Here is an 18,369-nt window from a genome sequence, read left to right as displayed (position 1 = left end):
GCATGTATTCTCAGCCCAAAAATGTAGAGAGTAAAAGGGATCTCATGAAACTCACAGTTAAATATTGATATACAATATTGTAGGAAAGCACGTAGACGCATTGGAGATAATAAGTACGAGGTTTGATTCACAAAAATACCCCCGAATATTACCCATAACCTCCTTGGCAATAACCCATATTTTCCTTAGCTCTAGCTTTCTCGGAAACTCGTTTTGAAAATTACTTGGACAGCACTCCGTCGTAATATTTTATGTACATTATTATTTTTGTATCGCAAAAATAATAACACTAATAATAAAAATAATAAGATTAATAATAATCTTATTATTAATAATAATAATAATAATAATAAAATAAATAAATACGGAGTAAAAATAATATATATGTGTGTGTGATTTATCTGGCCAAAACTCGAGAATTTATAGCACTTGGCCTGAAATTTGGAGTCATGCGACTCGCATGGAAATGGCCTTCTGGCCATGCGACTCGCATGAGGACCAGGGACAGCTCACATTGTTTTGGCTCCTAGCTTGTCGACATAATATAAAATAAATATAAATATATAAATAATTAATATAATTATTTATATATTATATTTTATTCTTGTGCATAGTAGACTAGATATTTTTGGTCCGTTGCGTCGGGCGTTTCTTCTTGACTCGGGTCCCGGTTCCGGTTTCTCGAATGTCCTTTCGTACGCTGAGAAAACTTGCATTTTACATTTTGTGACTCGTACCTTTGTTAAAATATAGCCTTAAATTATTCCTAAACTATACCACTCAAAGTATATCTTAAACTTTCGAGTATTTTGGTCATTTACTTCTATAAATCATCGTCTCGCTATTTGCTAAAATACATTTTTAAAATAGTGTTTTACTGTAGCAATTTACTGTAGCAAAGTCAATTTCACTGTAGCAAATAGTGATTTTCGAAAACACTGTAGCATTTTGAGTAATGTGGCAATTTGAAAACACTGTAGCAAATTAGTGTTTAACTGGTTCATCTTAAACGCTTTAGTTAACTTATCTAAATATCAATTGAATCAATAAACGAATGTTACTATCGTTTATTATATATATGTATATATCTTTTTAATATACATAAATCAGTTTTTAAATACACATTGGACGTTATTTATAAATAAATTTTAATAATAAATATTTCAACTTATCATATACATTCAAATAGATATTTAAACCAATAAGTTTAATGTACGGTATCAAACAATTAATACATTGTTACCTTTTCATGTTATAGTATATATGTATCTTTTTACATATAATTGTTCGCGAATCGTCGAAAACAACCGAAGGTATTTAAATATATAAAAGTAATTCAAAAATTTTGAGATTCAGTTTTACAGACTTTGCTTATCGTGTCGGAAATGTTAATCATACAAAGATTAAGTTTAAATTTAGTCGAAATTTCTGGGTCATCACATTATGCTTTATGATATATATAAAAATTGCTTGTATTAATAAGTATTTTTTTATGAATCTAACTCTTGTCTATTTTACAGTATAAAAACACAAAATGGATAGACAACCCAATATTTTAAGAGACCTACCCAGAGAAATGATTGATGAAATCTTGTCTAGAGTCGGTCAAAATTCCTCGGCACAACTATTTGAGGCGAGATCAGTTTGTAAGACATTCGAAGAACGTTCCAAGAATGCCTTGGTTTATAAAAGGCTTTCGTTCGAAAGATGGGGGATATCACATTGGGAAATCCATAAGTTACGATGTGTTTACTTTGACGCATATATTGCGGGGAACCCAAATGCTATTTTACGCAATGGGTTAAGAAATTATTTTGACTCAATATATCCGAATATAGGACTTCGTGATTTAGAAAAAGTGGCTAACATGCAACATAAAAAAGCATGTTATGCTTACGGGTTAGTAATGTTCGCTTCTCACCAAAGTGAGAACAAGAACATCGGGCTACAACTATTAAACAAAACGTTCCCACAAGTGACGGAGTCGGTAATTGGGGTAAGAAATGAGGTTTTTAGGTTATTACGAGACTGTTGGTCATTATGAAACCCTCGTCCTTTTGACGACATTACAACATGCTACCTAGCTAATGGTCATAACGGTTATTTTCCACAAGACCAAGGATGGGAAGTCGTCTTAGTAAAACCAGAATGCATGACTTGTTTCTGGACTTATGAATTACGTGTCTTTATTTCCTTTGCTGAACAACTTGCGTATTAACTAGATTTATCTTCAAAACTGTCCTGTATCATAGTGTACTATATTTCATGTTATATGTAATATAGCGAAGTTGTAAGTTTGAAGAATATTTGTGTGTGATATATTATTATAATCAGTTTTTCATATGGAATTGTAGTAGTTGAATTGTATATTAGCTACTAAGTATGAACTTAACGGGTAGGTAGTACCCGAATTTAAACTTATAAAACGCTAATATGAAGAAAAAGCTTTTATAAATGAGTTCATATTATGCTACGAGATACTATCGACTACTCTTAATATTCTGTATGATTAAATTGTTTCATTTGACTATTTTGAAGGAAATGACACCGACTACTCGACACACCTTGAATATGAGCGAAGAGGAATTTCGTACCTTTCTTGCTTCAAACATAGCCGCAGTACAGGCCGCGCTACATACCAACAATAACTCTGAATCTAGCAATACAGCTAACGGCGCAAGAAATCGTGTAGGATGCTCCTACAATAAATTCACTACCTGCAAACCTTCAGAATTTGATGGGACCGAAGGACCAATCGGATTGAAACGGTGGACCGAGAAAGTTAAATCGGTGTTTGCCATAAGTAAGTGTGCTGAAGGAGACAAAGTGAAGTACGCTACGAATACCTTCACAGGTAGTGCGTTAACATGGTGGAATACATATCTAGAGCAAGTGGGACAAGATGTTGCTTACGCGCTACCATGGTCAGCATTCAAGCACTTGATGAACGAGAAGTACCATCCCAGAACCGAGGTCAATAAGCTCAAGTCAGAACTTAGAGGGTTACGAACACAGGTATTCGATATTACTTCGTACGAAAGACGATTCACAGAATTGTGCCTATTGTGTCCGAGAGCGTTCGAAGATGAGGAAGAGAAGATCGACGTGTTTGTGAAAGGGTTACCGGAGAGAATCCAAGAAGATATAAGTTCACATGAGCCTGCCTCCATACAAAAGGCATGTAGAATGGCTCACAAACTAGTGAACCAGATTGAGGGAAGAATTAAAGAACAGGCGGCCGAAGAGGCCAACGTGAAGCTAGTCAAAAGAAAGTGGGAGGAAAACAGTGATAAGAGTCACCAAAACAACAACAACTATCCCAACAATCACAACATCAATCGCAACTACAACAAACGGCAAAACAACAACAACAACAACAACAACTACAACAATTATCCCAATAACAATAACAACCGCAGCAACAACAACAATCAGAAGCAGCTATGCCAAAGGTGTGAAAAGTATCACTCAGGGTTCTGCACCAAATTTTGCAACAAGTGTAAAAGAAATGGTCATAGCGCGGCGAAGTGTGAGGTCTATGGACCAGGGGTTAATAGAACGAAAGGAACAAATGGTGTCGGAACGAGTAATGGCGGAGCAAGTAGTGTCGGAGCAAGTTATGCCAATGTAGTTTGTTATAAATGTGGAAAACCGGGCCACATTATTAGAAATTGCCCGAACTAGGAGAATATGAATGGACAAGGCCGCGGAAGAGTTTTCAATATTAATGCGGCAGAGGCACAGGAAGACCCGGAGCTTGTTACGGGTATGTTTCTTATTGACAATAAATCTGCTTACGTTTTATTTGATTCGGGTGCGGATAGAAGCTATATGAGTAGAGATTTTTGTGCTAAATTAAGTTGTCCATTGACGCCTTTGGATAGTAAATTTTTACTCGAATTAGCAAATGGTAAATTAATTTCAGCAGATAATATATGTCGGAATCGAGAAATTAAACTGGTTAGCGAAACATTTAAGATTGACTTGATACCAGTAGAGTTAGGGAGTTTTGATGTGATAATCGGTATGGATTGGTTGAAAGAAGTAAAAGCAGAGATCGTTTGTTACAAAAATGCAATTCGCATTATACGAGAAAAAGAAAAACCCTTAATGGTGTACGGAGAAAAGGGCAACACGAAGCTACATCTTATTAGTAATTTGAAGGCACAAAAACTAATAAGAAAAGGTTGCTATGCTGTTCTAGCACACGTCGAGAAAGTAAAAACTGAAGAAAAGAGCATCAATGATGTTCCCGTCGCAAAAGAACTTCCCGATGTATTTCCGAAAGAATTACCGGGATTACCCCCACATCGATCCGTTGAATTTCAAATAGATCATGTACCAGGAGCTGCACCAATAGCTCGTGCTCCTTACAGGCTTGCACCCAGCGAGATGAAAGAACTACAAAGCCAATTACAAGAACTTTTAGAGCGTGGTTTCATTCGACCAAGCACATCACCGTGGGGAGCTCCTGTTTTGTTTGTCAAGAAGAAAGATGGTACATTCAGGTGGTGTATCGACTACCGAGAGTTGAACAAACTTACCATCAAGAACCGCTACCCACTACCGAGAATCGATGACTTATTTGATCAACTACAAGGCTCGTCTGTTTATTCAAAGATTGACTTACGTTCCAGGTATCATCAAATGCGGGTGAAAGAAGATGATATTCCAAAGACTGCTTTCAGAACACGTTACGGCCATTACGAGTTTATGGTCATGCCGTTTGGTTTAACTAATGCACCAGCTGTGTTCATGCTAGCAAACTTGAAAGTATTCTTGATTTTATGAAACTAGAACTTTTGGAATTTATGAAGAACACTTAGAACTTGAAGATAGAACTTGAGAGAGATCAATTAGATGAAGAAAATTGGGACCTTATGAACTGAGTGTGTGGACCATACCTTGACAAGTTTGTCATTGTTTTCATTGATGACATACTTATTTACTCAAAGAATGACCAAGAACACGGTGAACATTTGAGAAAGGTGTTAGAAGTATTGAGAAAGGAAGAATTGTACGCTAAGTTTTCAAAATGTGCATTTTGGTTGGAAGAAGTTCAATTCCTCGGTCACATAGTGAACAAAGAAGGTATTAAGGTGGATCCGACAAAGATAGAAACTGTTGAAAAGTGGGAAACCCCGAAAACTCTGAAACACATACGCTAGTTTTTAGGACTAGCTGGTTACTACAGAAGGTTCATCCAAGACTTTTCCAGAATAGCAAAACCCTTGACTGCATTAACGCATAAAGGGAATAAATTTGAATGGAAGGATGAACAAGAGAAATCGTTTCAGTTATTGAAGAAAAAGCTAACTACGGTACCTATATTGTCATTGCCTGAAGGGAATGATGATTTTGTGATTTATTGTGACGCATCAAAGCAAGGTCTCGGTTGTGTATTAATGCAACAAATGAAAGTAATTGCTTATGCGTCTAGAGAATTGAAGATTCACGAACAAAATTATATGACGCATGATTTGGAATTAGGCGCGGTTGTTTTTGCATTAAAGACTTGGAGGCACTACTTATATGGAGTCAAAAGTATTATATATACCGACCACAAAAGTCTTCAACACTTAATCAGAAACAACTGAATATGAGGCAGCGTAGGTGGATTGAATTGTTGAATGATTACGACTTTGAGATTCGTTACCACCCGGGGAAGGCAAATGTGGTAGCCGACGCCTTGAGCAGGAAGGACAGAGAACCCATTCGAGTAAAATCTATGAATATAATGATTCACAATAACCTTACTACTCAAATAAAGGAGGCACAACAAGGAGTTTTAAAAGAGGGAAATTTAAAGGATGAAATACCCAAAGGATCGGAGAAGCATCTTAATATTCAGGAAGACGAAACCCGGTATAGGGCTGAAAGGATTTGGGTACCAAAATTTGGAGATATGAGAGAAATGGTACTTAGAGAAGCTCATAAAACCAGATACTCAATACATCCTGGAACGGGGAAGATGTACAAGGATCTCAAGAAACATTTTTGGTGGCCGGGTATGAAAGCCGATGTTGCTAAATACGTAGGAGAATGTTTGACGTGTTCTAAGGTCAAAGCTGAGCATCAGAAACCATCAGGTCTACTTCAACAATCCGAAATCCCGGAATGGAAATGGGAAAACATTACCATGGATTTCATCACTAAATTGCCAAGGACTGCAAGTGGTTTTGATACTATTTGGGTAATAGTTGATCGTCTCACCAAATCAGCACACTTCCTGCCAGTAAGAGAAGATGACAAGATGGAGAAGTTAGCACGACTGTATTTGAAGGAATGGCAGATTTATTTCAAGATTCTGGCAGACATTACAGCAAGCATTAGGAACTCGTCTAGACATGAGTACTGCTTATCATCTACAAACTGATGGGCAGAGCAAAAAAACGATACAAACGCTTGAAGACATGCTACGGGCATGTGTTATTGATTTCGGAAACAGTTGGGATCGACATCTACCGTTAGCAGAATTTTCCTACAACAACAGCTACCATTCAAGCATTGAGATGGCGCCGTTTGAAGCACTTTATGGTAGAAAGTGCAGGTCTCCGATTTGTTGGAGTGAAGTGGGGGATAGACAGATTACGGGTCCGGAGATAATACAAGAAACTACCGAGAAGATCATCCAAATTCAACAACGGTTGAAAACCGCCCAAAGTCGACAAAAGAGCTACGCTGACATTAAAAGAAAAGATATAGAATTTAAAATTGGAAAGATGGTCATGCTTAAAGTTGCACCTTGCAAAGGCGTTGTTCGATTTGGTAAACGAGGGAAATTAAATCCAAGGTATATTGGACCATTCGAGATTATTGATCGTGTCGGACCAGTAGCTTACCGACTTGAGTTACCTCAACAACTCGCTGCTGTACATAACACTTTCCACGTCTCGAATTTGAAGAAATGTTTTGCTAAAGAAGATCTCACTATTCCGTTAGATAAAATCCAAATCAACGAAAAACTTCAATTCATCGAAGAACCCGTCGAAATAATGGATCGTGAGGTTAAAAGACTTAAGCAAAACAAGATACCAATTGTTAAGGTTCGATGGAATGCTCGTAGAGGACCCGAGTTCACCTGGGAATGAGAAGATAAGATGAAGAAGAAATACTCGCATTTATTTCCAGAAGATACGTCAACACCTCCAACTGCTTAAAATTTCGGGACGAAATTTATTTAACGGGTAGGTACTGTAGTGACCCGAACTTTTCCATGTTTATATATATATTAAATGAAATTGTTATGATTAAATGTTTCCAACATGTTAAGCAATCAAACTTGTTAAGACTTGATTAATTGAAATAGGTTTCATATAGACAATTGACCACCCAAGTTGACCGGTGATTCACGAACGTTAAAACTTGTAAAAACTATATGATGACATATATATGGTTATATATATATAGTTAACATGATATTATGATAAGTAAACATATCATTAAGTATATTAACAATGAACTACATATGTAAAAACAAGACTACTAACTTAATGATTTTGAAACGAGACATATATGTAACGATTATCGTTGTAACGACATTTAATGTATATATATCATATTAAGAGATATTCGTACATCATAATATCATGATAATATAATAATTTAAAATCTCATTTGATATTATAAACATTGGGTTAACAACATTTAACAAGATCGTTAACCTAAAGGTTTCAAAACAACACTTACATGTAACGACTAACGATGACTTAACGACTCAGTTAAAATGTATATACATGTAGTGTTCTAATATATATTCATACACTTTTGAAAGACTTCAAGACACTTATCAAAATACTTCTACTTAAGAAAAATGCTTACAATTACATCCTCGTTCAGTTTCATCAACAATTCTACTCGTATGCACTCGTATTCGTACTCGTACAATACACAGCTTTTAGATGTATGTACTATTGGTATATACACTCCAATGATCAGCTCTTAGCAGCCCATGTGAGTTACCTAACACATGTGGGAACCATCATTTGGCAACTAGCATGAAATATCTCATAAAATTACAAAAATATGAGTAATCATTCATGACTTATTTACATGAAAACAAAATTACATATCCTTTATATCTAATCCATACACCAACGACCAAAAAAACCTACAAACACTTTCATTCTTTAATTTTCTTCATCTAATTGATCTCTCTCAAGTTCTATCTTCAAGTTCTAAGTGTTCTTCATAAATTCTACAAGTTCTAGTTTCATAAAATCAAGAATACTTCCAAGTTTGCTAGCTTACTTCTAATCTTGTAGAGTGATCATCCGACCTCAAGAAATCTTTCTTATTTACAGTAAGATATCTTTCTAATACAAGAACTTTCAAGCCATCCAAGGATCCTTTGAAGCTAGATCCATTTTTCTCATTTCCAATAGTTTTATCCAGAAAACTTGAGGTAGTAATGATGTTCATAACATCATTCGATTCATACATATAAAGCTATCTTATTCGAAGGTTTAAACTTGAAATCACTAGAATATAGTTTAGTTAATTCTAAACTTGTTCGCAAACAAAAGTTAATCCTTCTAACTTGACTTTTAAAATCAACTAAACACATGTTCTATATCTATATGATATACTAACTTAATGATTTAAAACCGGAAAACACGAAAAATACCGTAAAACCGGATATACGCCGTTGTAGTAACACCGCGGGCTGTTTTGGGTTTGATAATTAAAAAATATGATAAACTTTGATTTAAAAGTTGTTCTTCTGGGAAAATGATTTTTCTTATGAACATGAAACTATATCCAAAAATCATGGTTAAACTCAAAGTGAAAGTATGTTTTTCAAAATAGTCATCAAGACGTCGTTCTTTCGACTGAAATGACTACCTCTTACAAAAACGACTTGTAACTTATATTTCTGACTATAAACCTATACTTTTTATGTTTAGATTCATAAAATAGAGTTCAATATGAAACCATAGCAATTTGATTCACTCAAAACGGATTTAAAATGAAGAAGTTATGGGTAAAACAAGATTGGATATTTTTTGATTTCAGTAGCTACGAGAAATATTAACAATTCTATACAAATCATATCCTAGCTAACTTATATTTTATTATACATGTATTCTAATATATTATGTAATCTTGGAATACCATAGACATGTATGCAAATGTTTTGACATATCATATCGACCCATCTATATATATTATTTGGAACAACCATAGACACTCTATATGCAGTAATGTCGGGGTTAGCTATACAGGGTTGAGGTTGATTCCAAAAATATATATAGTTTGAGTTGTGATCTAGCCTGAGACGTGTATACACTGGGCCGTGGATTGATTCAAGATAATATATATCGATTTATTTATGTACATCTAATTATGGACAACTAGTTGTAGGTTACTAACGAGGACAGCTGACTTAATAAACTTAAAACATTAAAAGGTATTAAAAATGTTGTAAATATATTTTGAACATACTTTGATATATATGTACATATTTGTTATAGGTTCGTGAATCGACCAGTTGCCAAGTCTTACTTCCCGACGAAGTAAAAATCTGTGAAAGTGAGTTATAGTCCCACTTTTAAAATCTAATATTTTTGGGATGAGAATACATGCAGGTTTTATAAATGATTTACAAAATAGACACAAGTACATGAAACTACATTCTATGGTTGAATTATCGAAATCGAATATGCCCCTTTTTATTAAGTCTGGTAATCTAAGAATTAGGGAACAGACACCCTAATTGACGCGAATCCTAAAGATAGATCTATTGGGCCTAACAAACCCCATCCAAAGTACCAGATGCTTTAGTACTTTGAAATTTATATCATATCCGAAGGGTGTCCTGGAATGATGGGGATATTCTAATATATGCATCTTGTTAATGTCGGTTACCAGGTGTTCACTATATGAATGATTTTTATCTCTATGTATGGGATGTATATTGAAATATGAAATCTTGTGGTCTATTGTTACGATTTGATATATATAGGTTAAACCTATAACTCACCAACATTTTTGTTGACGTTTTAAGCATGTTTATTCTCAGGTGATTATTAAGAGCTTCCGCTGTCGCATACTTAAATAAGGACAAGATTTGGAGTCCATGCTTGTATGATATTGTGTAAAAACTGCATTCAAGAAACTTATTTCGTTGTAACATATTTGTATTGTAAACCATTATGTAATAGTCGTGTGTAAACAGGATATTTTAGATTATCATTATTTGATAATCTACGTAAAGCTTTTTAAACCTTTATTGATGAAATAAAGGTTATGGTTTGTTTTAAAATGAATCCAGTCTTTGAAAAACGTCTCATATAGAGGTCAAAACCTCGCAACGAAATCAATTAATATGGAACGTTTTTAATCAATAAGAACGGGACATTTCATGTAGCGCGGCCTGTACTGCGGCTATGTTTGAAGCAAGAAAGGCACGAAATTCCTCTTCACTCATATTCAAGGTGTGTCGAGTAGTCGGTGCCATTTCCTTCAAAATAGTCAAATGAAACAAGTTAATCATACAGAATATTAAGAGTAGTCAATAGTATCTCGTAGCATAATATGAACTCATTTATAAAAGCTTTTTCTTCATATTAGCGTTTTATAAGTTTAAATTCGGGTACTACCTACCCGTTAAGTTCATACTTAGTAGCTAATATACAATTCAACTACTACAATTCCATATGAAAAACTTGATTATAATAATATATCACATACAAATATTCTTCAAACTTACAACTTCGCTATATTACATATAACATGAAATATAGTACACTATAATACAGGACAGTTTTGAAGATAAATCTAGTTAATACGCAAGTTGTTCAGCAAAGGAATTAAAGACACGTAATTCATAAGTCCAGAAACAAGTCATGCATTCTGGTTTTACTAAGACGACTTCCCATCCTTGGTCTTGTGGAAAATAACCGTTATGACCATTGGCTAGACAGCATGTTGTAATGTCGTCAAAAGGACGAGGGTTTCGTAATGTCTAACAGCCCCGTAATAATCTAAAAACATTGTTTCTCACCCCAACTACTGAATCCGTCACTTGTGGGAAAGTTTTATTTAAAAGCTGCAATCCGATGTTCTTTTTCTCACCTTGGTAAGAAGCGAACATCACTAACCCGTAAGCATAACATGCTTCTTTATGTTGCATGTTAGAAGCTCTTTCTAATTCACGAAATCCTATGTTGGGATATGTTGAGTCAAAATAGGTTCTTAACCCGTAGCGTAAAATTGCATTTGGGTTCCCCGCATTTAACGCTTTAAAGAAAACACGGCGTAACTTACTGTCTCCCCAATGTGATATACCCCACCTATCAAAGGAAAGCCTTTTATAAACTAAGGCATTTCTGGAAAGTCTTTCAAATGTTTGACAAGTTAATTTCGCCATAACTAAATGTGCTGATGAATTCTGCCCGACTCTAGACAAGATTTCCTCAATCATATCCTCTGGTAGGTCTTCTAAAATATTCGGTTGTCTACCCTTAACGTCCATTTTGTTTTTATACTGTAAAATAGACAAGGATTAGATTCGTAAAAACAAACAATACAAGCAATTTTTACATAGAACATAAAAGTACAAGCACACTACAATACATTTATTACACAACATGCTCACACCCCTCTAATCTGAATCACTGGTTTCTTCTTCTTCGAACTTAGTTCTTTTTCCTAATCTTCTAGGGATATATGATGTTCCTCTAATACGAGTCGTCGTTTTCCACATTGGTTTAGAAAAACCTGGTGGTTTAGAGGTTCCCTGGTTATTGTCACGATATTGAAAATACGGGTGTTGACGGTACATATAAAGTTCATCGGGGTCAGAATCAGATTTCTCTATTTTGATGCCTTTTCCCTTATTATTTTCTTTTGGCTCATTAAATTGGGTCGGGGTAATTTCTATAACATCATCGGAATCCTCATCAGGATCCGATTCATTGAAAAATTGGTAATTTTCCCAATATTTTTGCTTCCTTAGCGGAAACACCATTGACCATTATTAACTTTGGTCCATTGGTTGAGGATTTTCTTTTATTTGACCGGTTTTCTGTGGTTCCTACTATTCCCCCCTCCGGAACCTCTTCTTCTTCTTCGGGTTCCTCTTCTTCTAGTTTCTCTTCTTCCGGTTCCTCTTCTTCCGATTCCGTTTTCTCTTCTTCCGGTTCTTCGGGAACTTGTGAATCTTGCTAATATATATTCGACTCTTCGTTATTATTAGGTGAGTCAATGGGATTTGTGTTAGAGGTATACATCTATCACACAATATTAAACATGTTAAGATATTAATATATCACATAATATTTATATGTTAATAATATATAGTTTTCAACAAAAATGTTAAGCAATCATTTTTAAAGAAAACACGGTCGAAGTCCAGACTCACTAATGCATCTTAACAAACTCGATAAGACACACTAATGCAAATTTTCTGGTTCTCTAAGACCAACGCTCGGATACCAACTGAAATGTCCCGTTAATATTGATTATAAACGTTCCATATTAATTGATTTCGTTGTGAGGTTTTGACCTCTATATGAGACGTTTTTCAAAGACTGCATTCATTTTTAAAACAACCATAACATGAAATATAGTACACTATAATACAGGACAGTTTTGAAGATAAATCTAGTTAATACGCAAGTTGTTCAGCAAAGGAATTAAAGACACGTAATTCATAAGTCCAGAAACAAGTCATGCATTCTGGTTTTACTAAGACGACTTCCCATCCTTGGTCTTGTGGAAAATAACCGTTATGACCATTGGCTAGACAGCATGTTGTAATGTCGTCAAAAGGACGAGGGTTTCGTAATGTCTAACAGCCCCGTAATAATCTAAAAACATTGTTTCTCACCCCAACTACTGAATCCGTCACTTGTGGGAAAGTTTTATTTAAAAGCTGTAATCCGATGTTCTTTTTCTCACCTTGGTAAGAAGCGAACATCACTAACCCGTAAGCATAACATGCTTCTTTATGTTGCATGTTAGAAGCTCTTTCTAATTCACGAAATCCTATGTTGGGATATGTTGAGTCAAAATAGGTTCTTAACCCGTAGCGTAAAATTGCATTTGGGTTCCCCGCATTTAACGCTTTAAAGAAAACACGGCGTAACTTACTGTCTCCCCAATGTGATATACCCCACCTATCAAAGGAAAGCCTTTTATAAACTAAGGCATTTCTGGAAAGTCTTTCAAATGTTTAACAAGTTAATTTCGCCATAACTAAATGTGCTGATGAATTCTGCCCGACTCTAGACAAGATTTCCTCAATCATATCCTCTGGTAGGTCTTCTAAAATATTCGGTTGTCTACCCTTAACGTCCATTTTGTTTTTATACTGTAAAATAGACAAGGATTAGATTCGTAAAAACAAATAATACAAGCAATTTTTACATAGAACATAAAAGTACAAGCACACTACAATACATTTATTACACAACATGCTCACACCCCTCTAATCTGAATCACTGGTTTCTTCTTCTTCGAACTTAGTTCTTTTTCCTAATCTTCTAGGGATATATGATGTTCCTCTAATACGAGTCGTCGTTTTCCACATTGGTTTAGAAAAACCTGGTGGTTTAGAGGTTCCCGGGTTATTGTCACGATATTGAAAATACGGGTGTTGACGGTACATATAAAGTTCATCGGGGTCAGAATCAGATTTCTCTATTTTGATGCCTTTTCCCTTATTATTTTCTTTTGGCTCATTAAATTGGGTCGGGGTAATTTCTATAACATCATCGGAATCCTCATCAGGATCCGATTCATTGAAAAATTGGTAATTTTCCCAATATTTTTGCTTCCTTAGCGGAAACACCATTGACCATTATTAACTTTGGTCCATTGGTTGAGGATTTTCTTTTATTTGACCGGTTTTCTGTGGTTCCTACTATTCCCCCTCCGGAACCTCTTCTTCTTCTTCGGGTTCCTCTTCTTCTAGTTTCTCTTCTTCCGGTTCCTCTTCTTCCGGTTCTTCGGGAACTTGTGAATCTTGCTAATATATATTCGACTCTTCGTTATTATTAGGTGAGTCAATGGGATTTGTGTTAGAGGTATACATCTATCACACAATATTAAACATGTTAAGATATTAATATATCACATAATATTTATATGTTAATAATATATAGTTTTCAACAAAAATGTTAAGCAATCATTTTTAAAGAAAACACGGTCGTAGTCCAGACTCACTAATGCATCTTAACAAACTCGATAAGACACACTAATGCAAATTTTCTGGTTCTCTAAGACCAACGCTCGGATACCAACTGAAATGTCCTGTTAATATTGATTATAAACGTTCCATATTAATTGATTTCGTTGTGAGGTTTTGACCTCTATATGAGACGTTTTTCAAAGACTGCATTCATTTTTAAAACAACCATAACCTTTATTTTATCAATAAAGGTTTCAAAAGCATTACGTAGATTATTAAATAATGATAATCTAAAATATACTGTTTACACACGACCATTACATAATGGTTTACAATAGAAATATATTACATCGACATATGTTTCTTGAATGCAGTTTTTACACAATATCATACAAACATGGACTCCAAATCTTGTCCTTATTTTAGTATGCAACAGCGGAAGCTCTTAGTATTCACCCTAGAATAAACATGCTTTAAACGTCAACAAAAATGTTGGTGAGTTATAGGTTTAACCTACATATATCAAATCGTAACAATAGACCACAAGATTTCATATTTCAATATACATCCCATACATAGAGATAAAAATCATTCATATGGTGAACACCTGGTAACTGACATTAACAAGATGCATATATAAGAATATCCCCATCATTCCGGGACACCCTTCGGATATGATATAAATTTCGAAGTACTAAAGCATCCGGTACTTTGGATGGGGTTTGTTAGGCCCAATAGATCTATCTTTAGGATTCGCGTCAATTAGGGTGTATGTTCCCTAATTCTTAGATTACCAGACTTAATAAAAAGGGGCATATTCGATTTCGGTAATTCAACCATAGAATGTAGTTTCACGTACTTGTGTCTATTTTGTAAATCATTTATAATACCTGCATGTATTCTCTTCCCAAAAATATTAGATTTTAAAAGTGGGACTATAACTCACTTTCACAGATTTTTACTTCGTCGGGAAGTAAGACTTGGCCACTGGTCGATTCACGAACCTATAACAAATATGTACATATATATCAAAGTATGTTCAAAATATATTTACAACATTTTTAATACGTTTTACTGTTTTAAGTTTATTAAGTCAGATGTCCTTGTTAGTAACCTACAACTAGTTGTCCATAATTAGATGTACAGAAATAAATCGATATATATTATCTTGAATCAATCCACGACCCATTGTATACAAGTCTCAGGCTAGATCACAACTCAAAGTATATATATTTTTGGAATCAACCTCAACCCTGTATAGCTAACTCCAACATTACTGCATATAGAGTGTCTATGGTTGTTCCAAATAATATATATACATGGGTCGATATGATATGTCAAAACATTTGCATACGTGTCTATGGTATCCCAAGATTACATAATATATTAGAATACATGTATAATACAATATAAGTTAGCTAGGATATGATTTGTATAGATTTATTAAACATTTCCCGTAGCTAAAAAGATCAAAAATATCCAATCTTGTTTTACCTATAACTTCTTCGTTTTAAATCCGTTTTGAGTGAATCCAATTGCTATGGTTTAATATTGAACTTAAGTTTATGAATCTATACTGAAAAAGTATAAGTTTATAGTCAGAATTATATGTTACAAGTCGTTTTTGTAAAGGTAGTCATTTCAGTCGAAAGAACGACGTCTAGATGACCATTTTGGAAAACATACTTCCACTTTGAGTTTAACCATGATTTTTGGATATAGTTTCATGTTCATAAGAAAAATAATTTTCCCAGAAGAACAACTTTTAAATCAAAATTTATCATAGTTTTTAATTAACTAACCTAAAACAGCCCGCGGTGTTACTACAACGGCGTATATCCGGTTTTACGGTGTTAAATCATTAAGTTAGCATATAATATAGATATAGAACATGTGTTTAGTTGATTTTAAAAGTCAAGTTAGAAGGATTAACTTTTGTTTGCGAACAAGTTTAGAATTAACTAAACTATGTTCTAGTGATTTCAAGTTTAAACTTTCGAATAAGATAGCTTTATATGTATGAATTGAATGATGTTATGAACATCATTACTACCTCAAGTTTTCTGGATAAAACTACTGGAAATGAGAAAAATGGATCTAGCTTCAAAGGATTCTTGGATGGCTTGAAAGTTCTTGAAGCAGAATCATGACACGAAAACAAGTTCAAGTAAGATTTCCACTCGAAATAAGATTGTTATAGTTATAGAAATTGAATCAAAGTTTGAATATGAGTATTACCTTGTATTAGAAAGATATCTTACTATAAATAAGAAAGATTTCTTGAAGTTGGATGATCACTTTACAAGATTGGAAGTAAGCTAGCAAACTTGGAAGTATTCTTGATTTTATGAAACTAGAACTTATAGAATTTATGAAGAATACTTAGAACTTGAAGATAGAACTTGAGAGAGATCACTTAGATGAAGAAAATTGAAGAATGAAAGTGTTTGTAGGTGTTTTTGGTCGTTGGTATATGGATTAGATATAAAGGATGTGTAATTTTGTTTTCATGTAAATAAGTCATGAATGATTACTCATATTTTTGTAATTTTATGAGATATTTCATGCTAGTTGCCAAATGATGGTTCCCACATGTGTTAGGTGACTCACATGGGCTACTAAGAGCTGATAATTGGAGTGTATATACCAATAGTACATACATCTAAAAGCTGTTTATTGTACAAGTACGAATACAGGTGCATACGAGTAGAATTGTTGATGAAACTGAACGAGAATGTAATTGTAAGCATTTTTGTTAAGTAGAAGTATTTTGATAAGTGTCTTGAAGTCTTTCAAAAGTGTATGAATACATATTAAAACACTACATGTATATACATTTTAACTGAGTCGTTAAGTCATCGTTAGTCGTTACATGTAAATGTTGATTTGAAACCTTTAAGTTAACGATCTTGTTAAATGTTGTTAACCCAATGTTTATTATATCTAATGAGATGTTAAATTATTATATTATCATGGTATTATGATATATTAATATATCTTAATATGATATATATACATTTAAATGTCGTTACAACGATAATCGTTACATATATGTCTCGTTTCGAAATTATTAAGTTAGTAGTCTTGTTTTTACATATGTAGTTCATTGTTAACACACTTAATGATATATTTAAATATCATTTTATCATGTTATATAAAGTGTATCAATATCTTAATATGATACATATGTATTTAGTAGACGTTATCATAACGATAATCGTTATATATATCATTTCGAGTTTCTTAACTTAGTAATCTCATTTCTTATGTATATCACACATTGTTAATATACTTAGTGAGATACTTACTCATCATAATCTCATGTCAACCATATATATATGTCTATATATACCACAACATGTAGTTTTTATAAATTTGTAACGTTCGTGAATCGTCGGTCAACTTGGGTGATCAATTGTCTATATGAAACTTATTTCATTTAATCAAGTCTTAACAAGTTTGATTGCTTAACACGTTGGAAACATTTAGTCATGTAAATATCAATCTCAATTAATATATATAAACATGGAAAAGTTCGGGTCACTACAGCAGGTATCCTTTCGTTATTTAAAAACTGAACCTGTAAGTCGGATTATATAAAAGATGGAAACTCTGACCCATTTGACAACTTGAATCGGTTTTTATTATAAAAATGGGTCTAACAGGCTGAAAGTCCTTCAGAGTCTATTTTCAAAGCATGCATCCTTATAATAAATCATTTGGTTCAAAGATGCACATTATCATTATTCTTAATTTCTTATTAGATATTCTTTTTGACAGCAATGACCAATTTCTGTAACTTATGGTGCTATCATTGGGTACTTGGTCGGAATGGTAGCTTCTTTCGGTTCTGTACTCTTTCATCAAAATGTGAAGGGAGATTAATGAGATACTAGCCTTTTGGAAGTCACTATTTATATAAAGTTTAATATTTATGTTTTACAAAACAATCGCGCTTAAGGTCATATGAATCCTTTGTTGTGTTTTCCACTTCCTGAATTGGGAGAAGTTAGAAAATATAACAGATTCATTCTTTGTAGTTTATAGTTTATAGGTTGAACTCATTCATAGCCTTCTTATTGTATTGTGTTTGTTATGTGTTAGGACAAGCTTTTCTTTGCAATTAGGATACATATACTAATATTGATGACCGCATCGTAATACATATATACAAGCGTTGTATAGTTCAGCTGGGTTGCAGATCAGTACATGTAATGCATTTGGTGCATGTTTAG

The 18,369-nt window shown here is 33.9% G+C and overlaps 1 protein-coding gene across 1 annotated transcript in view; it reads left to right on the top strand.

The window, feature by feature from the left end:
• LOC139843188 (glycerophosphocholine acyltransferase 1-like) overlaps window positions 1–18,369 on the top strand; it is a 42,621-nt gene that overhangs the window by 20,273 nt on the left and 3,979 nt on the right.

This window comes from Rutidosis leptorrhynchoides, chromosome 4 (genome assembly GCF_046630445.1).
Source record: "Rutidosis leptorrhynchoides isolate AG116_Rl617_1_P2 chromosome 4, CSIRO_AGI_Rlap_v1, whole genome shotgun sequence".
In the NCBI taxonomy this organism is placed as follows: domain Eukaryota; kingdom Viridiplantae; phylum Streptophyta; class Magnoliopsida; order Asterales; family Asteraceae; genus Rutidosis; species Rutidosis leptorrhynchoides.
This window is presented reverse-complemented; position numbering and strand designations above follow the sequence as displayed.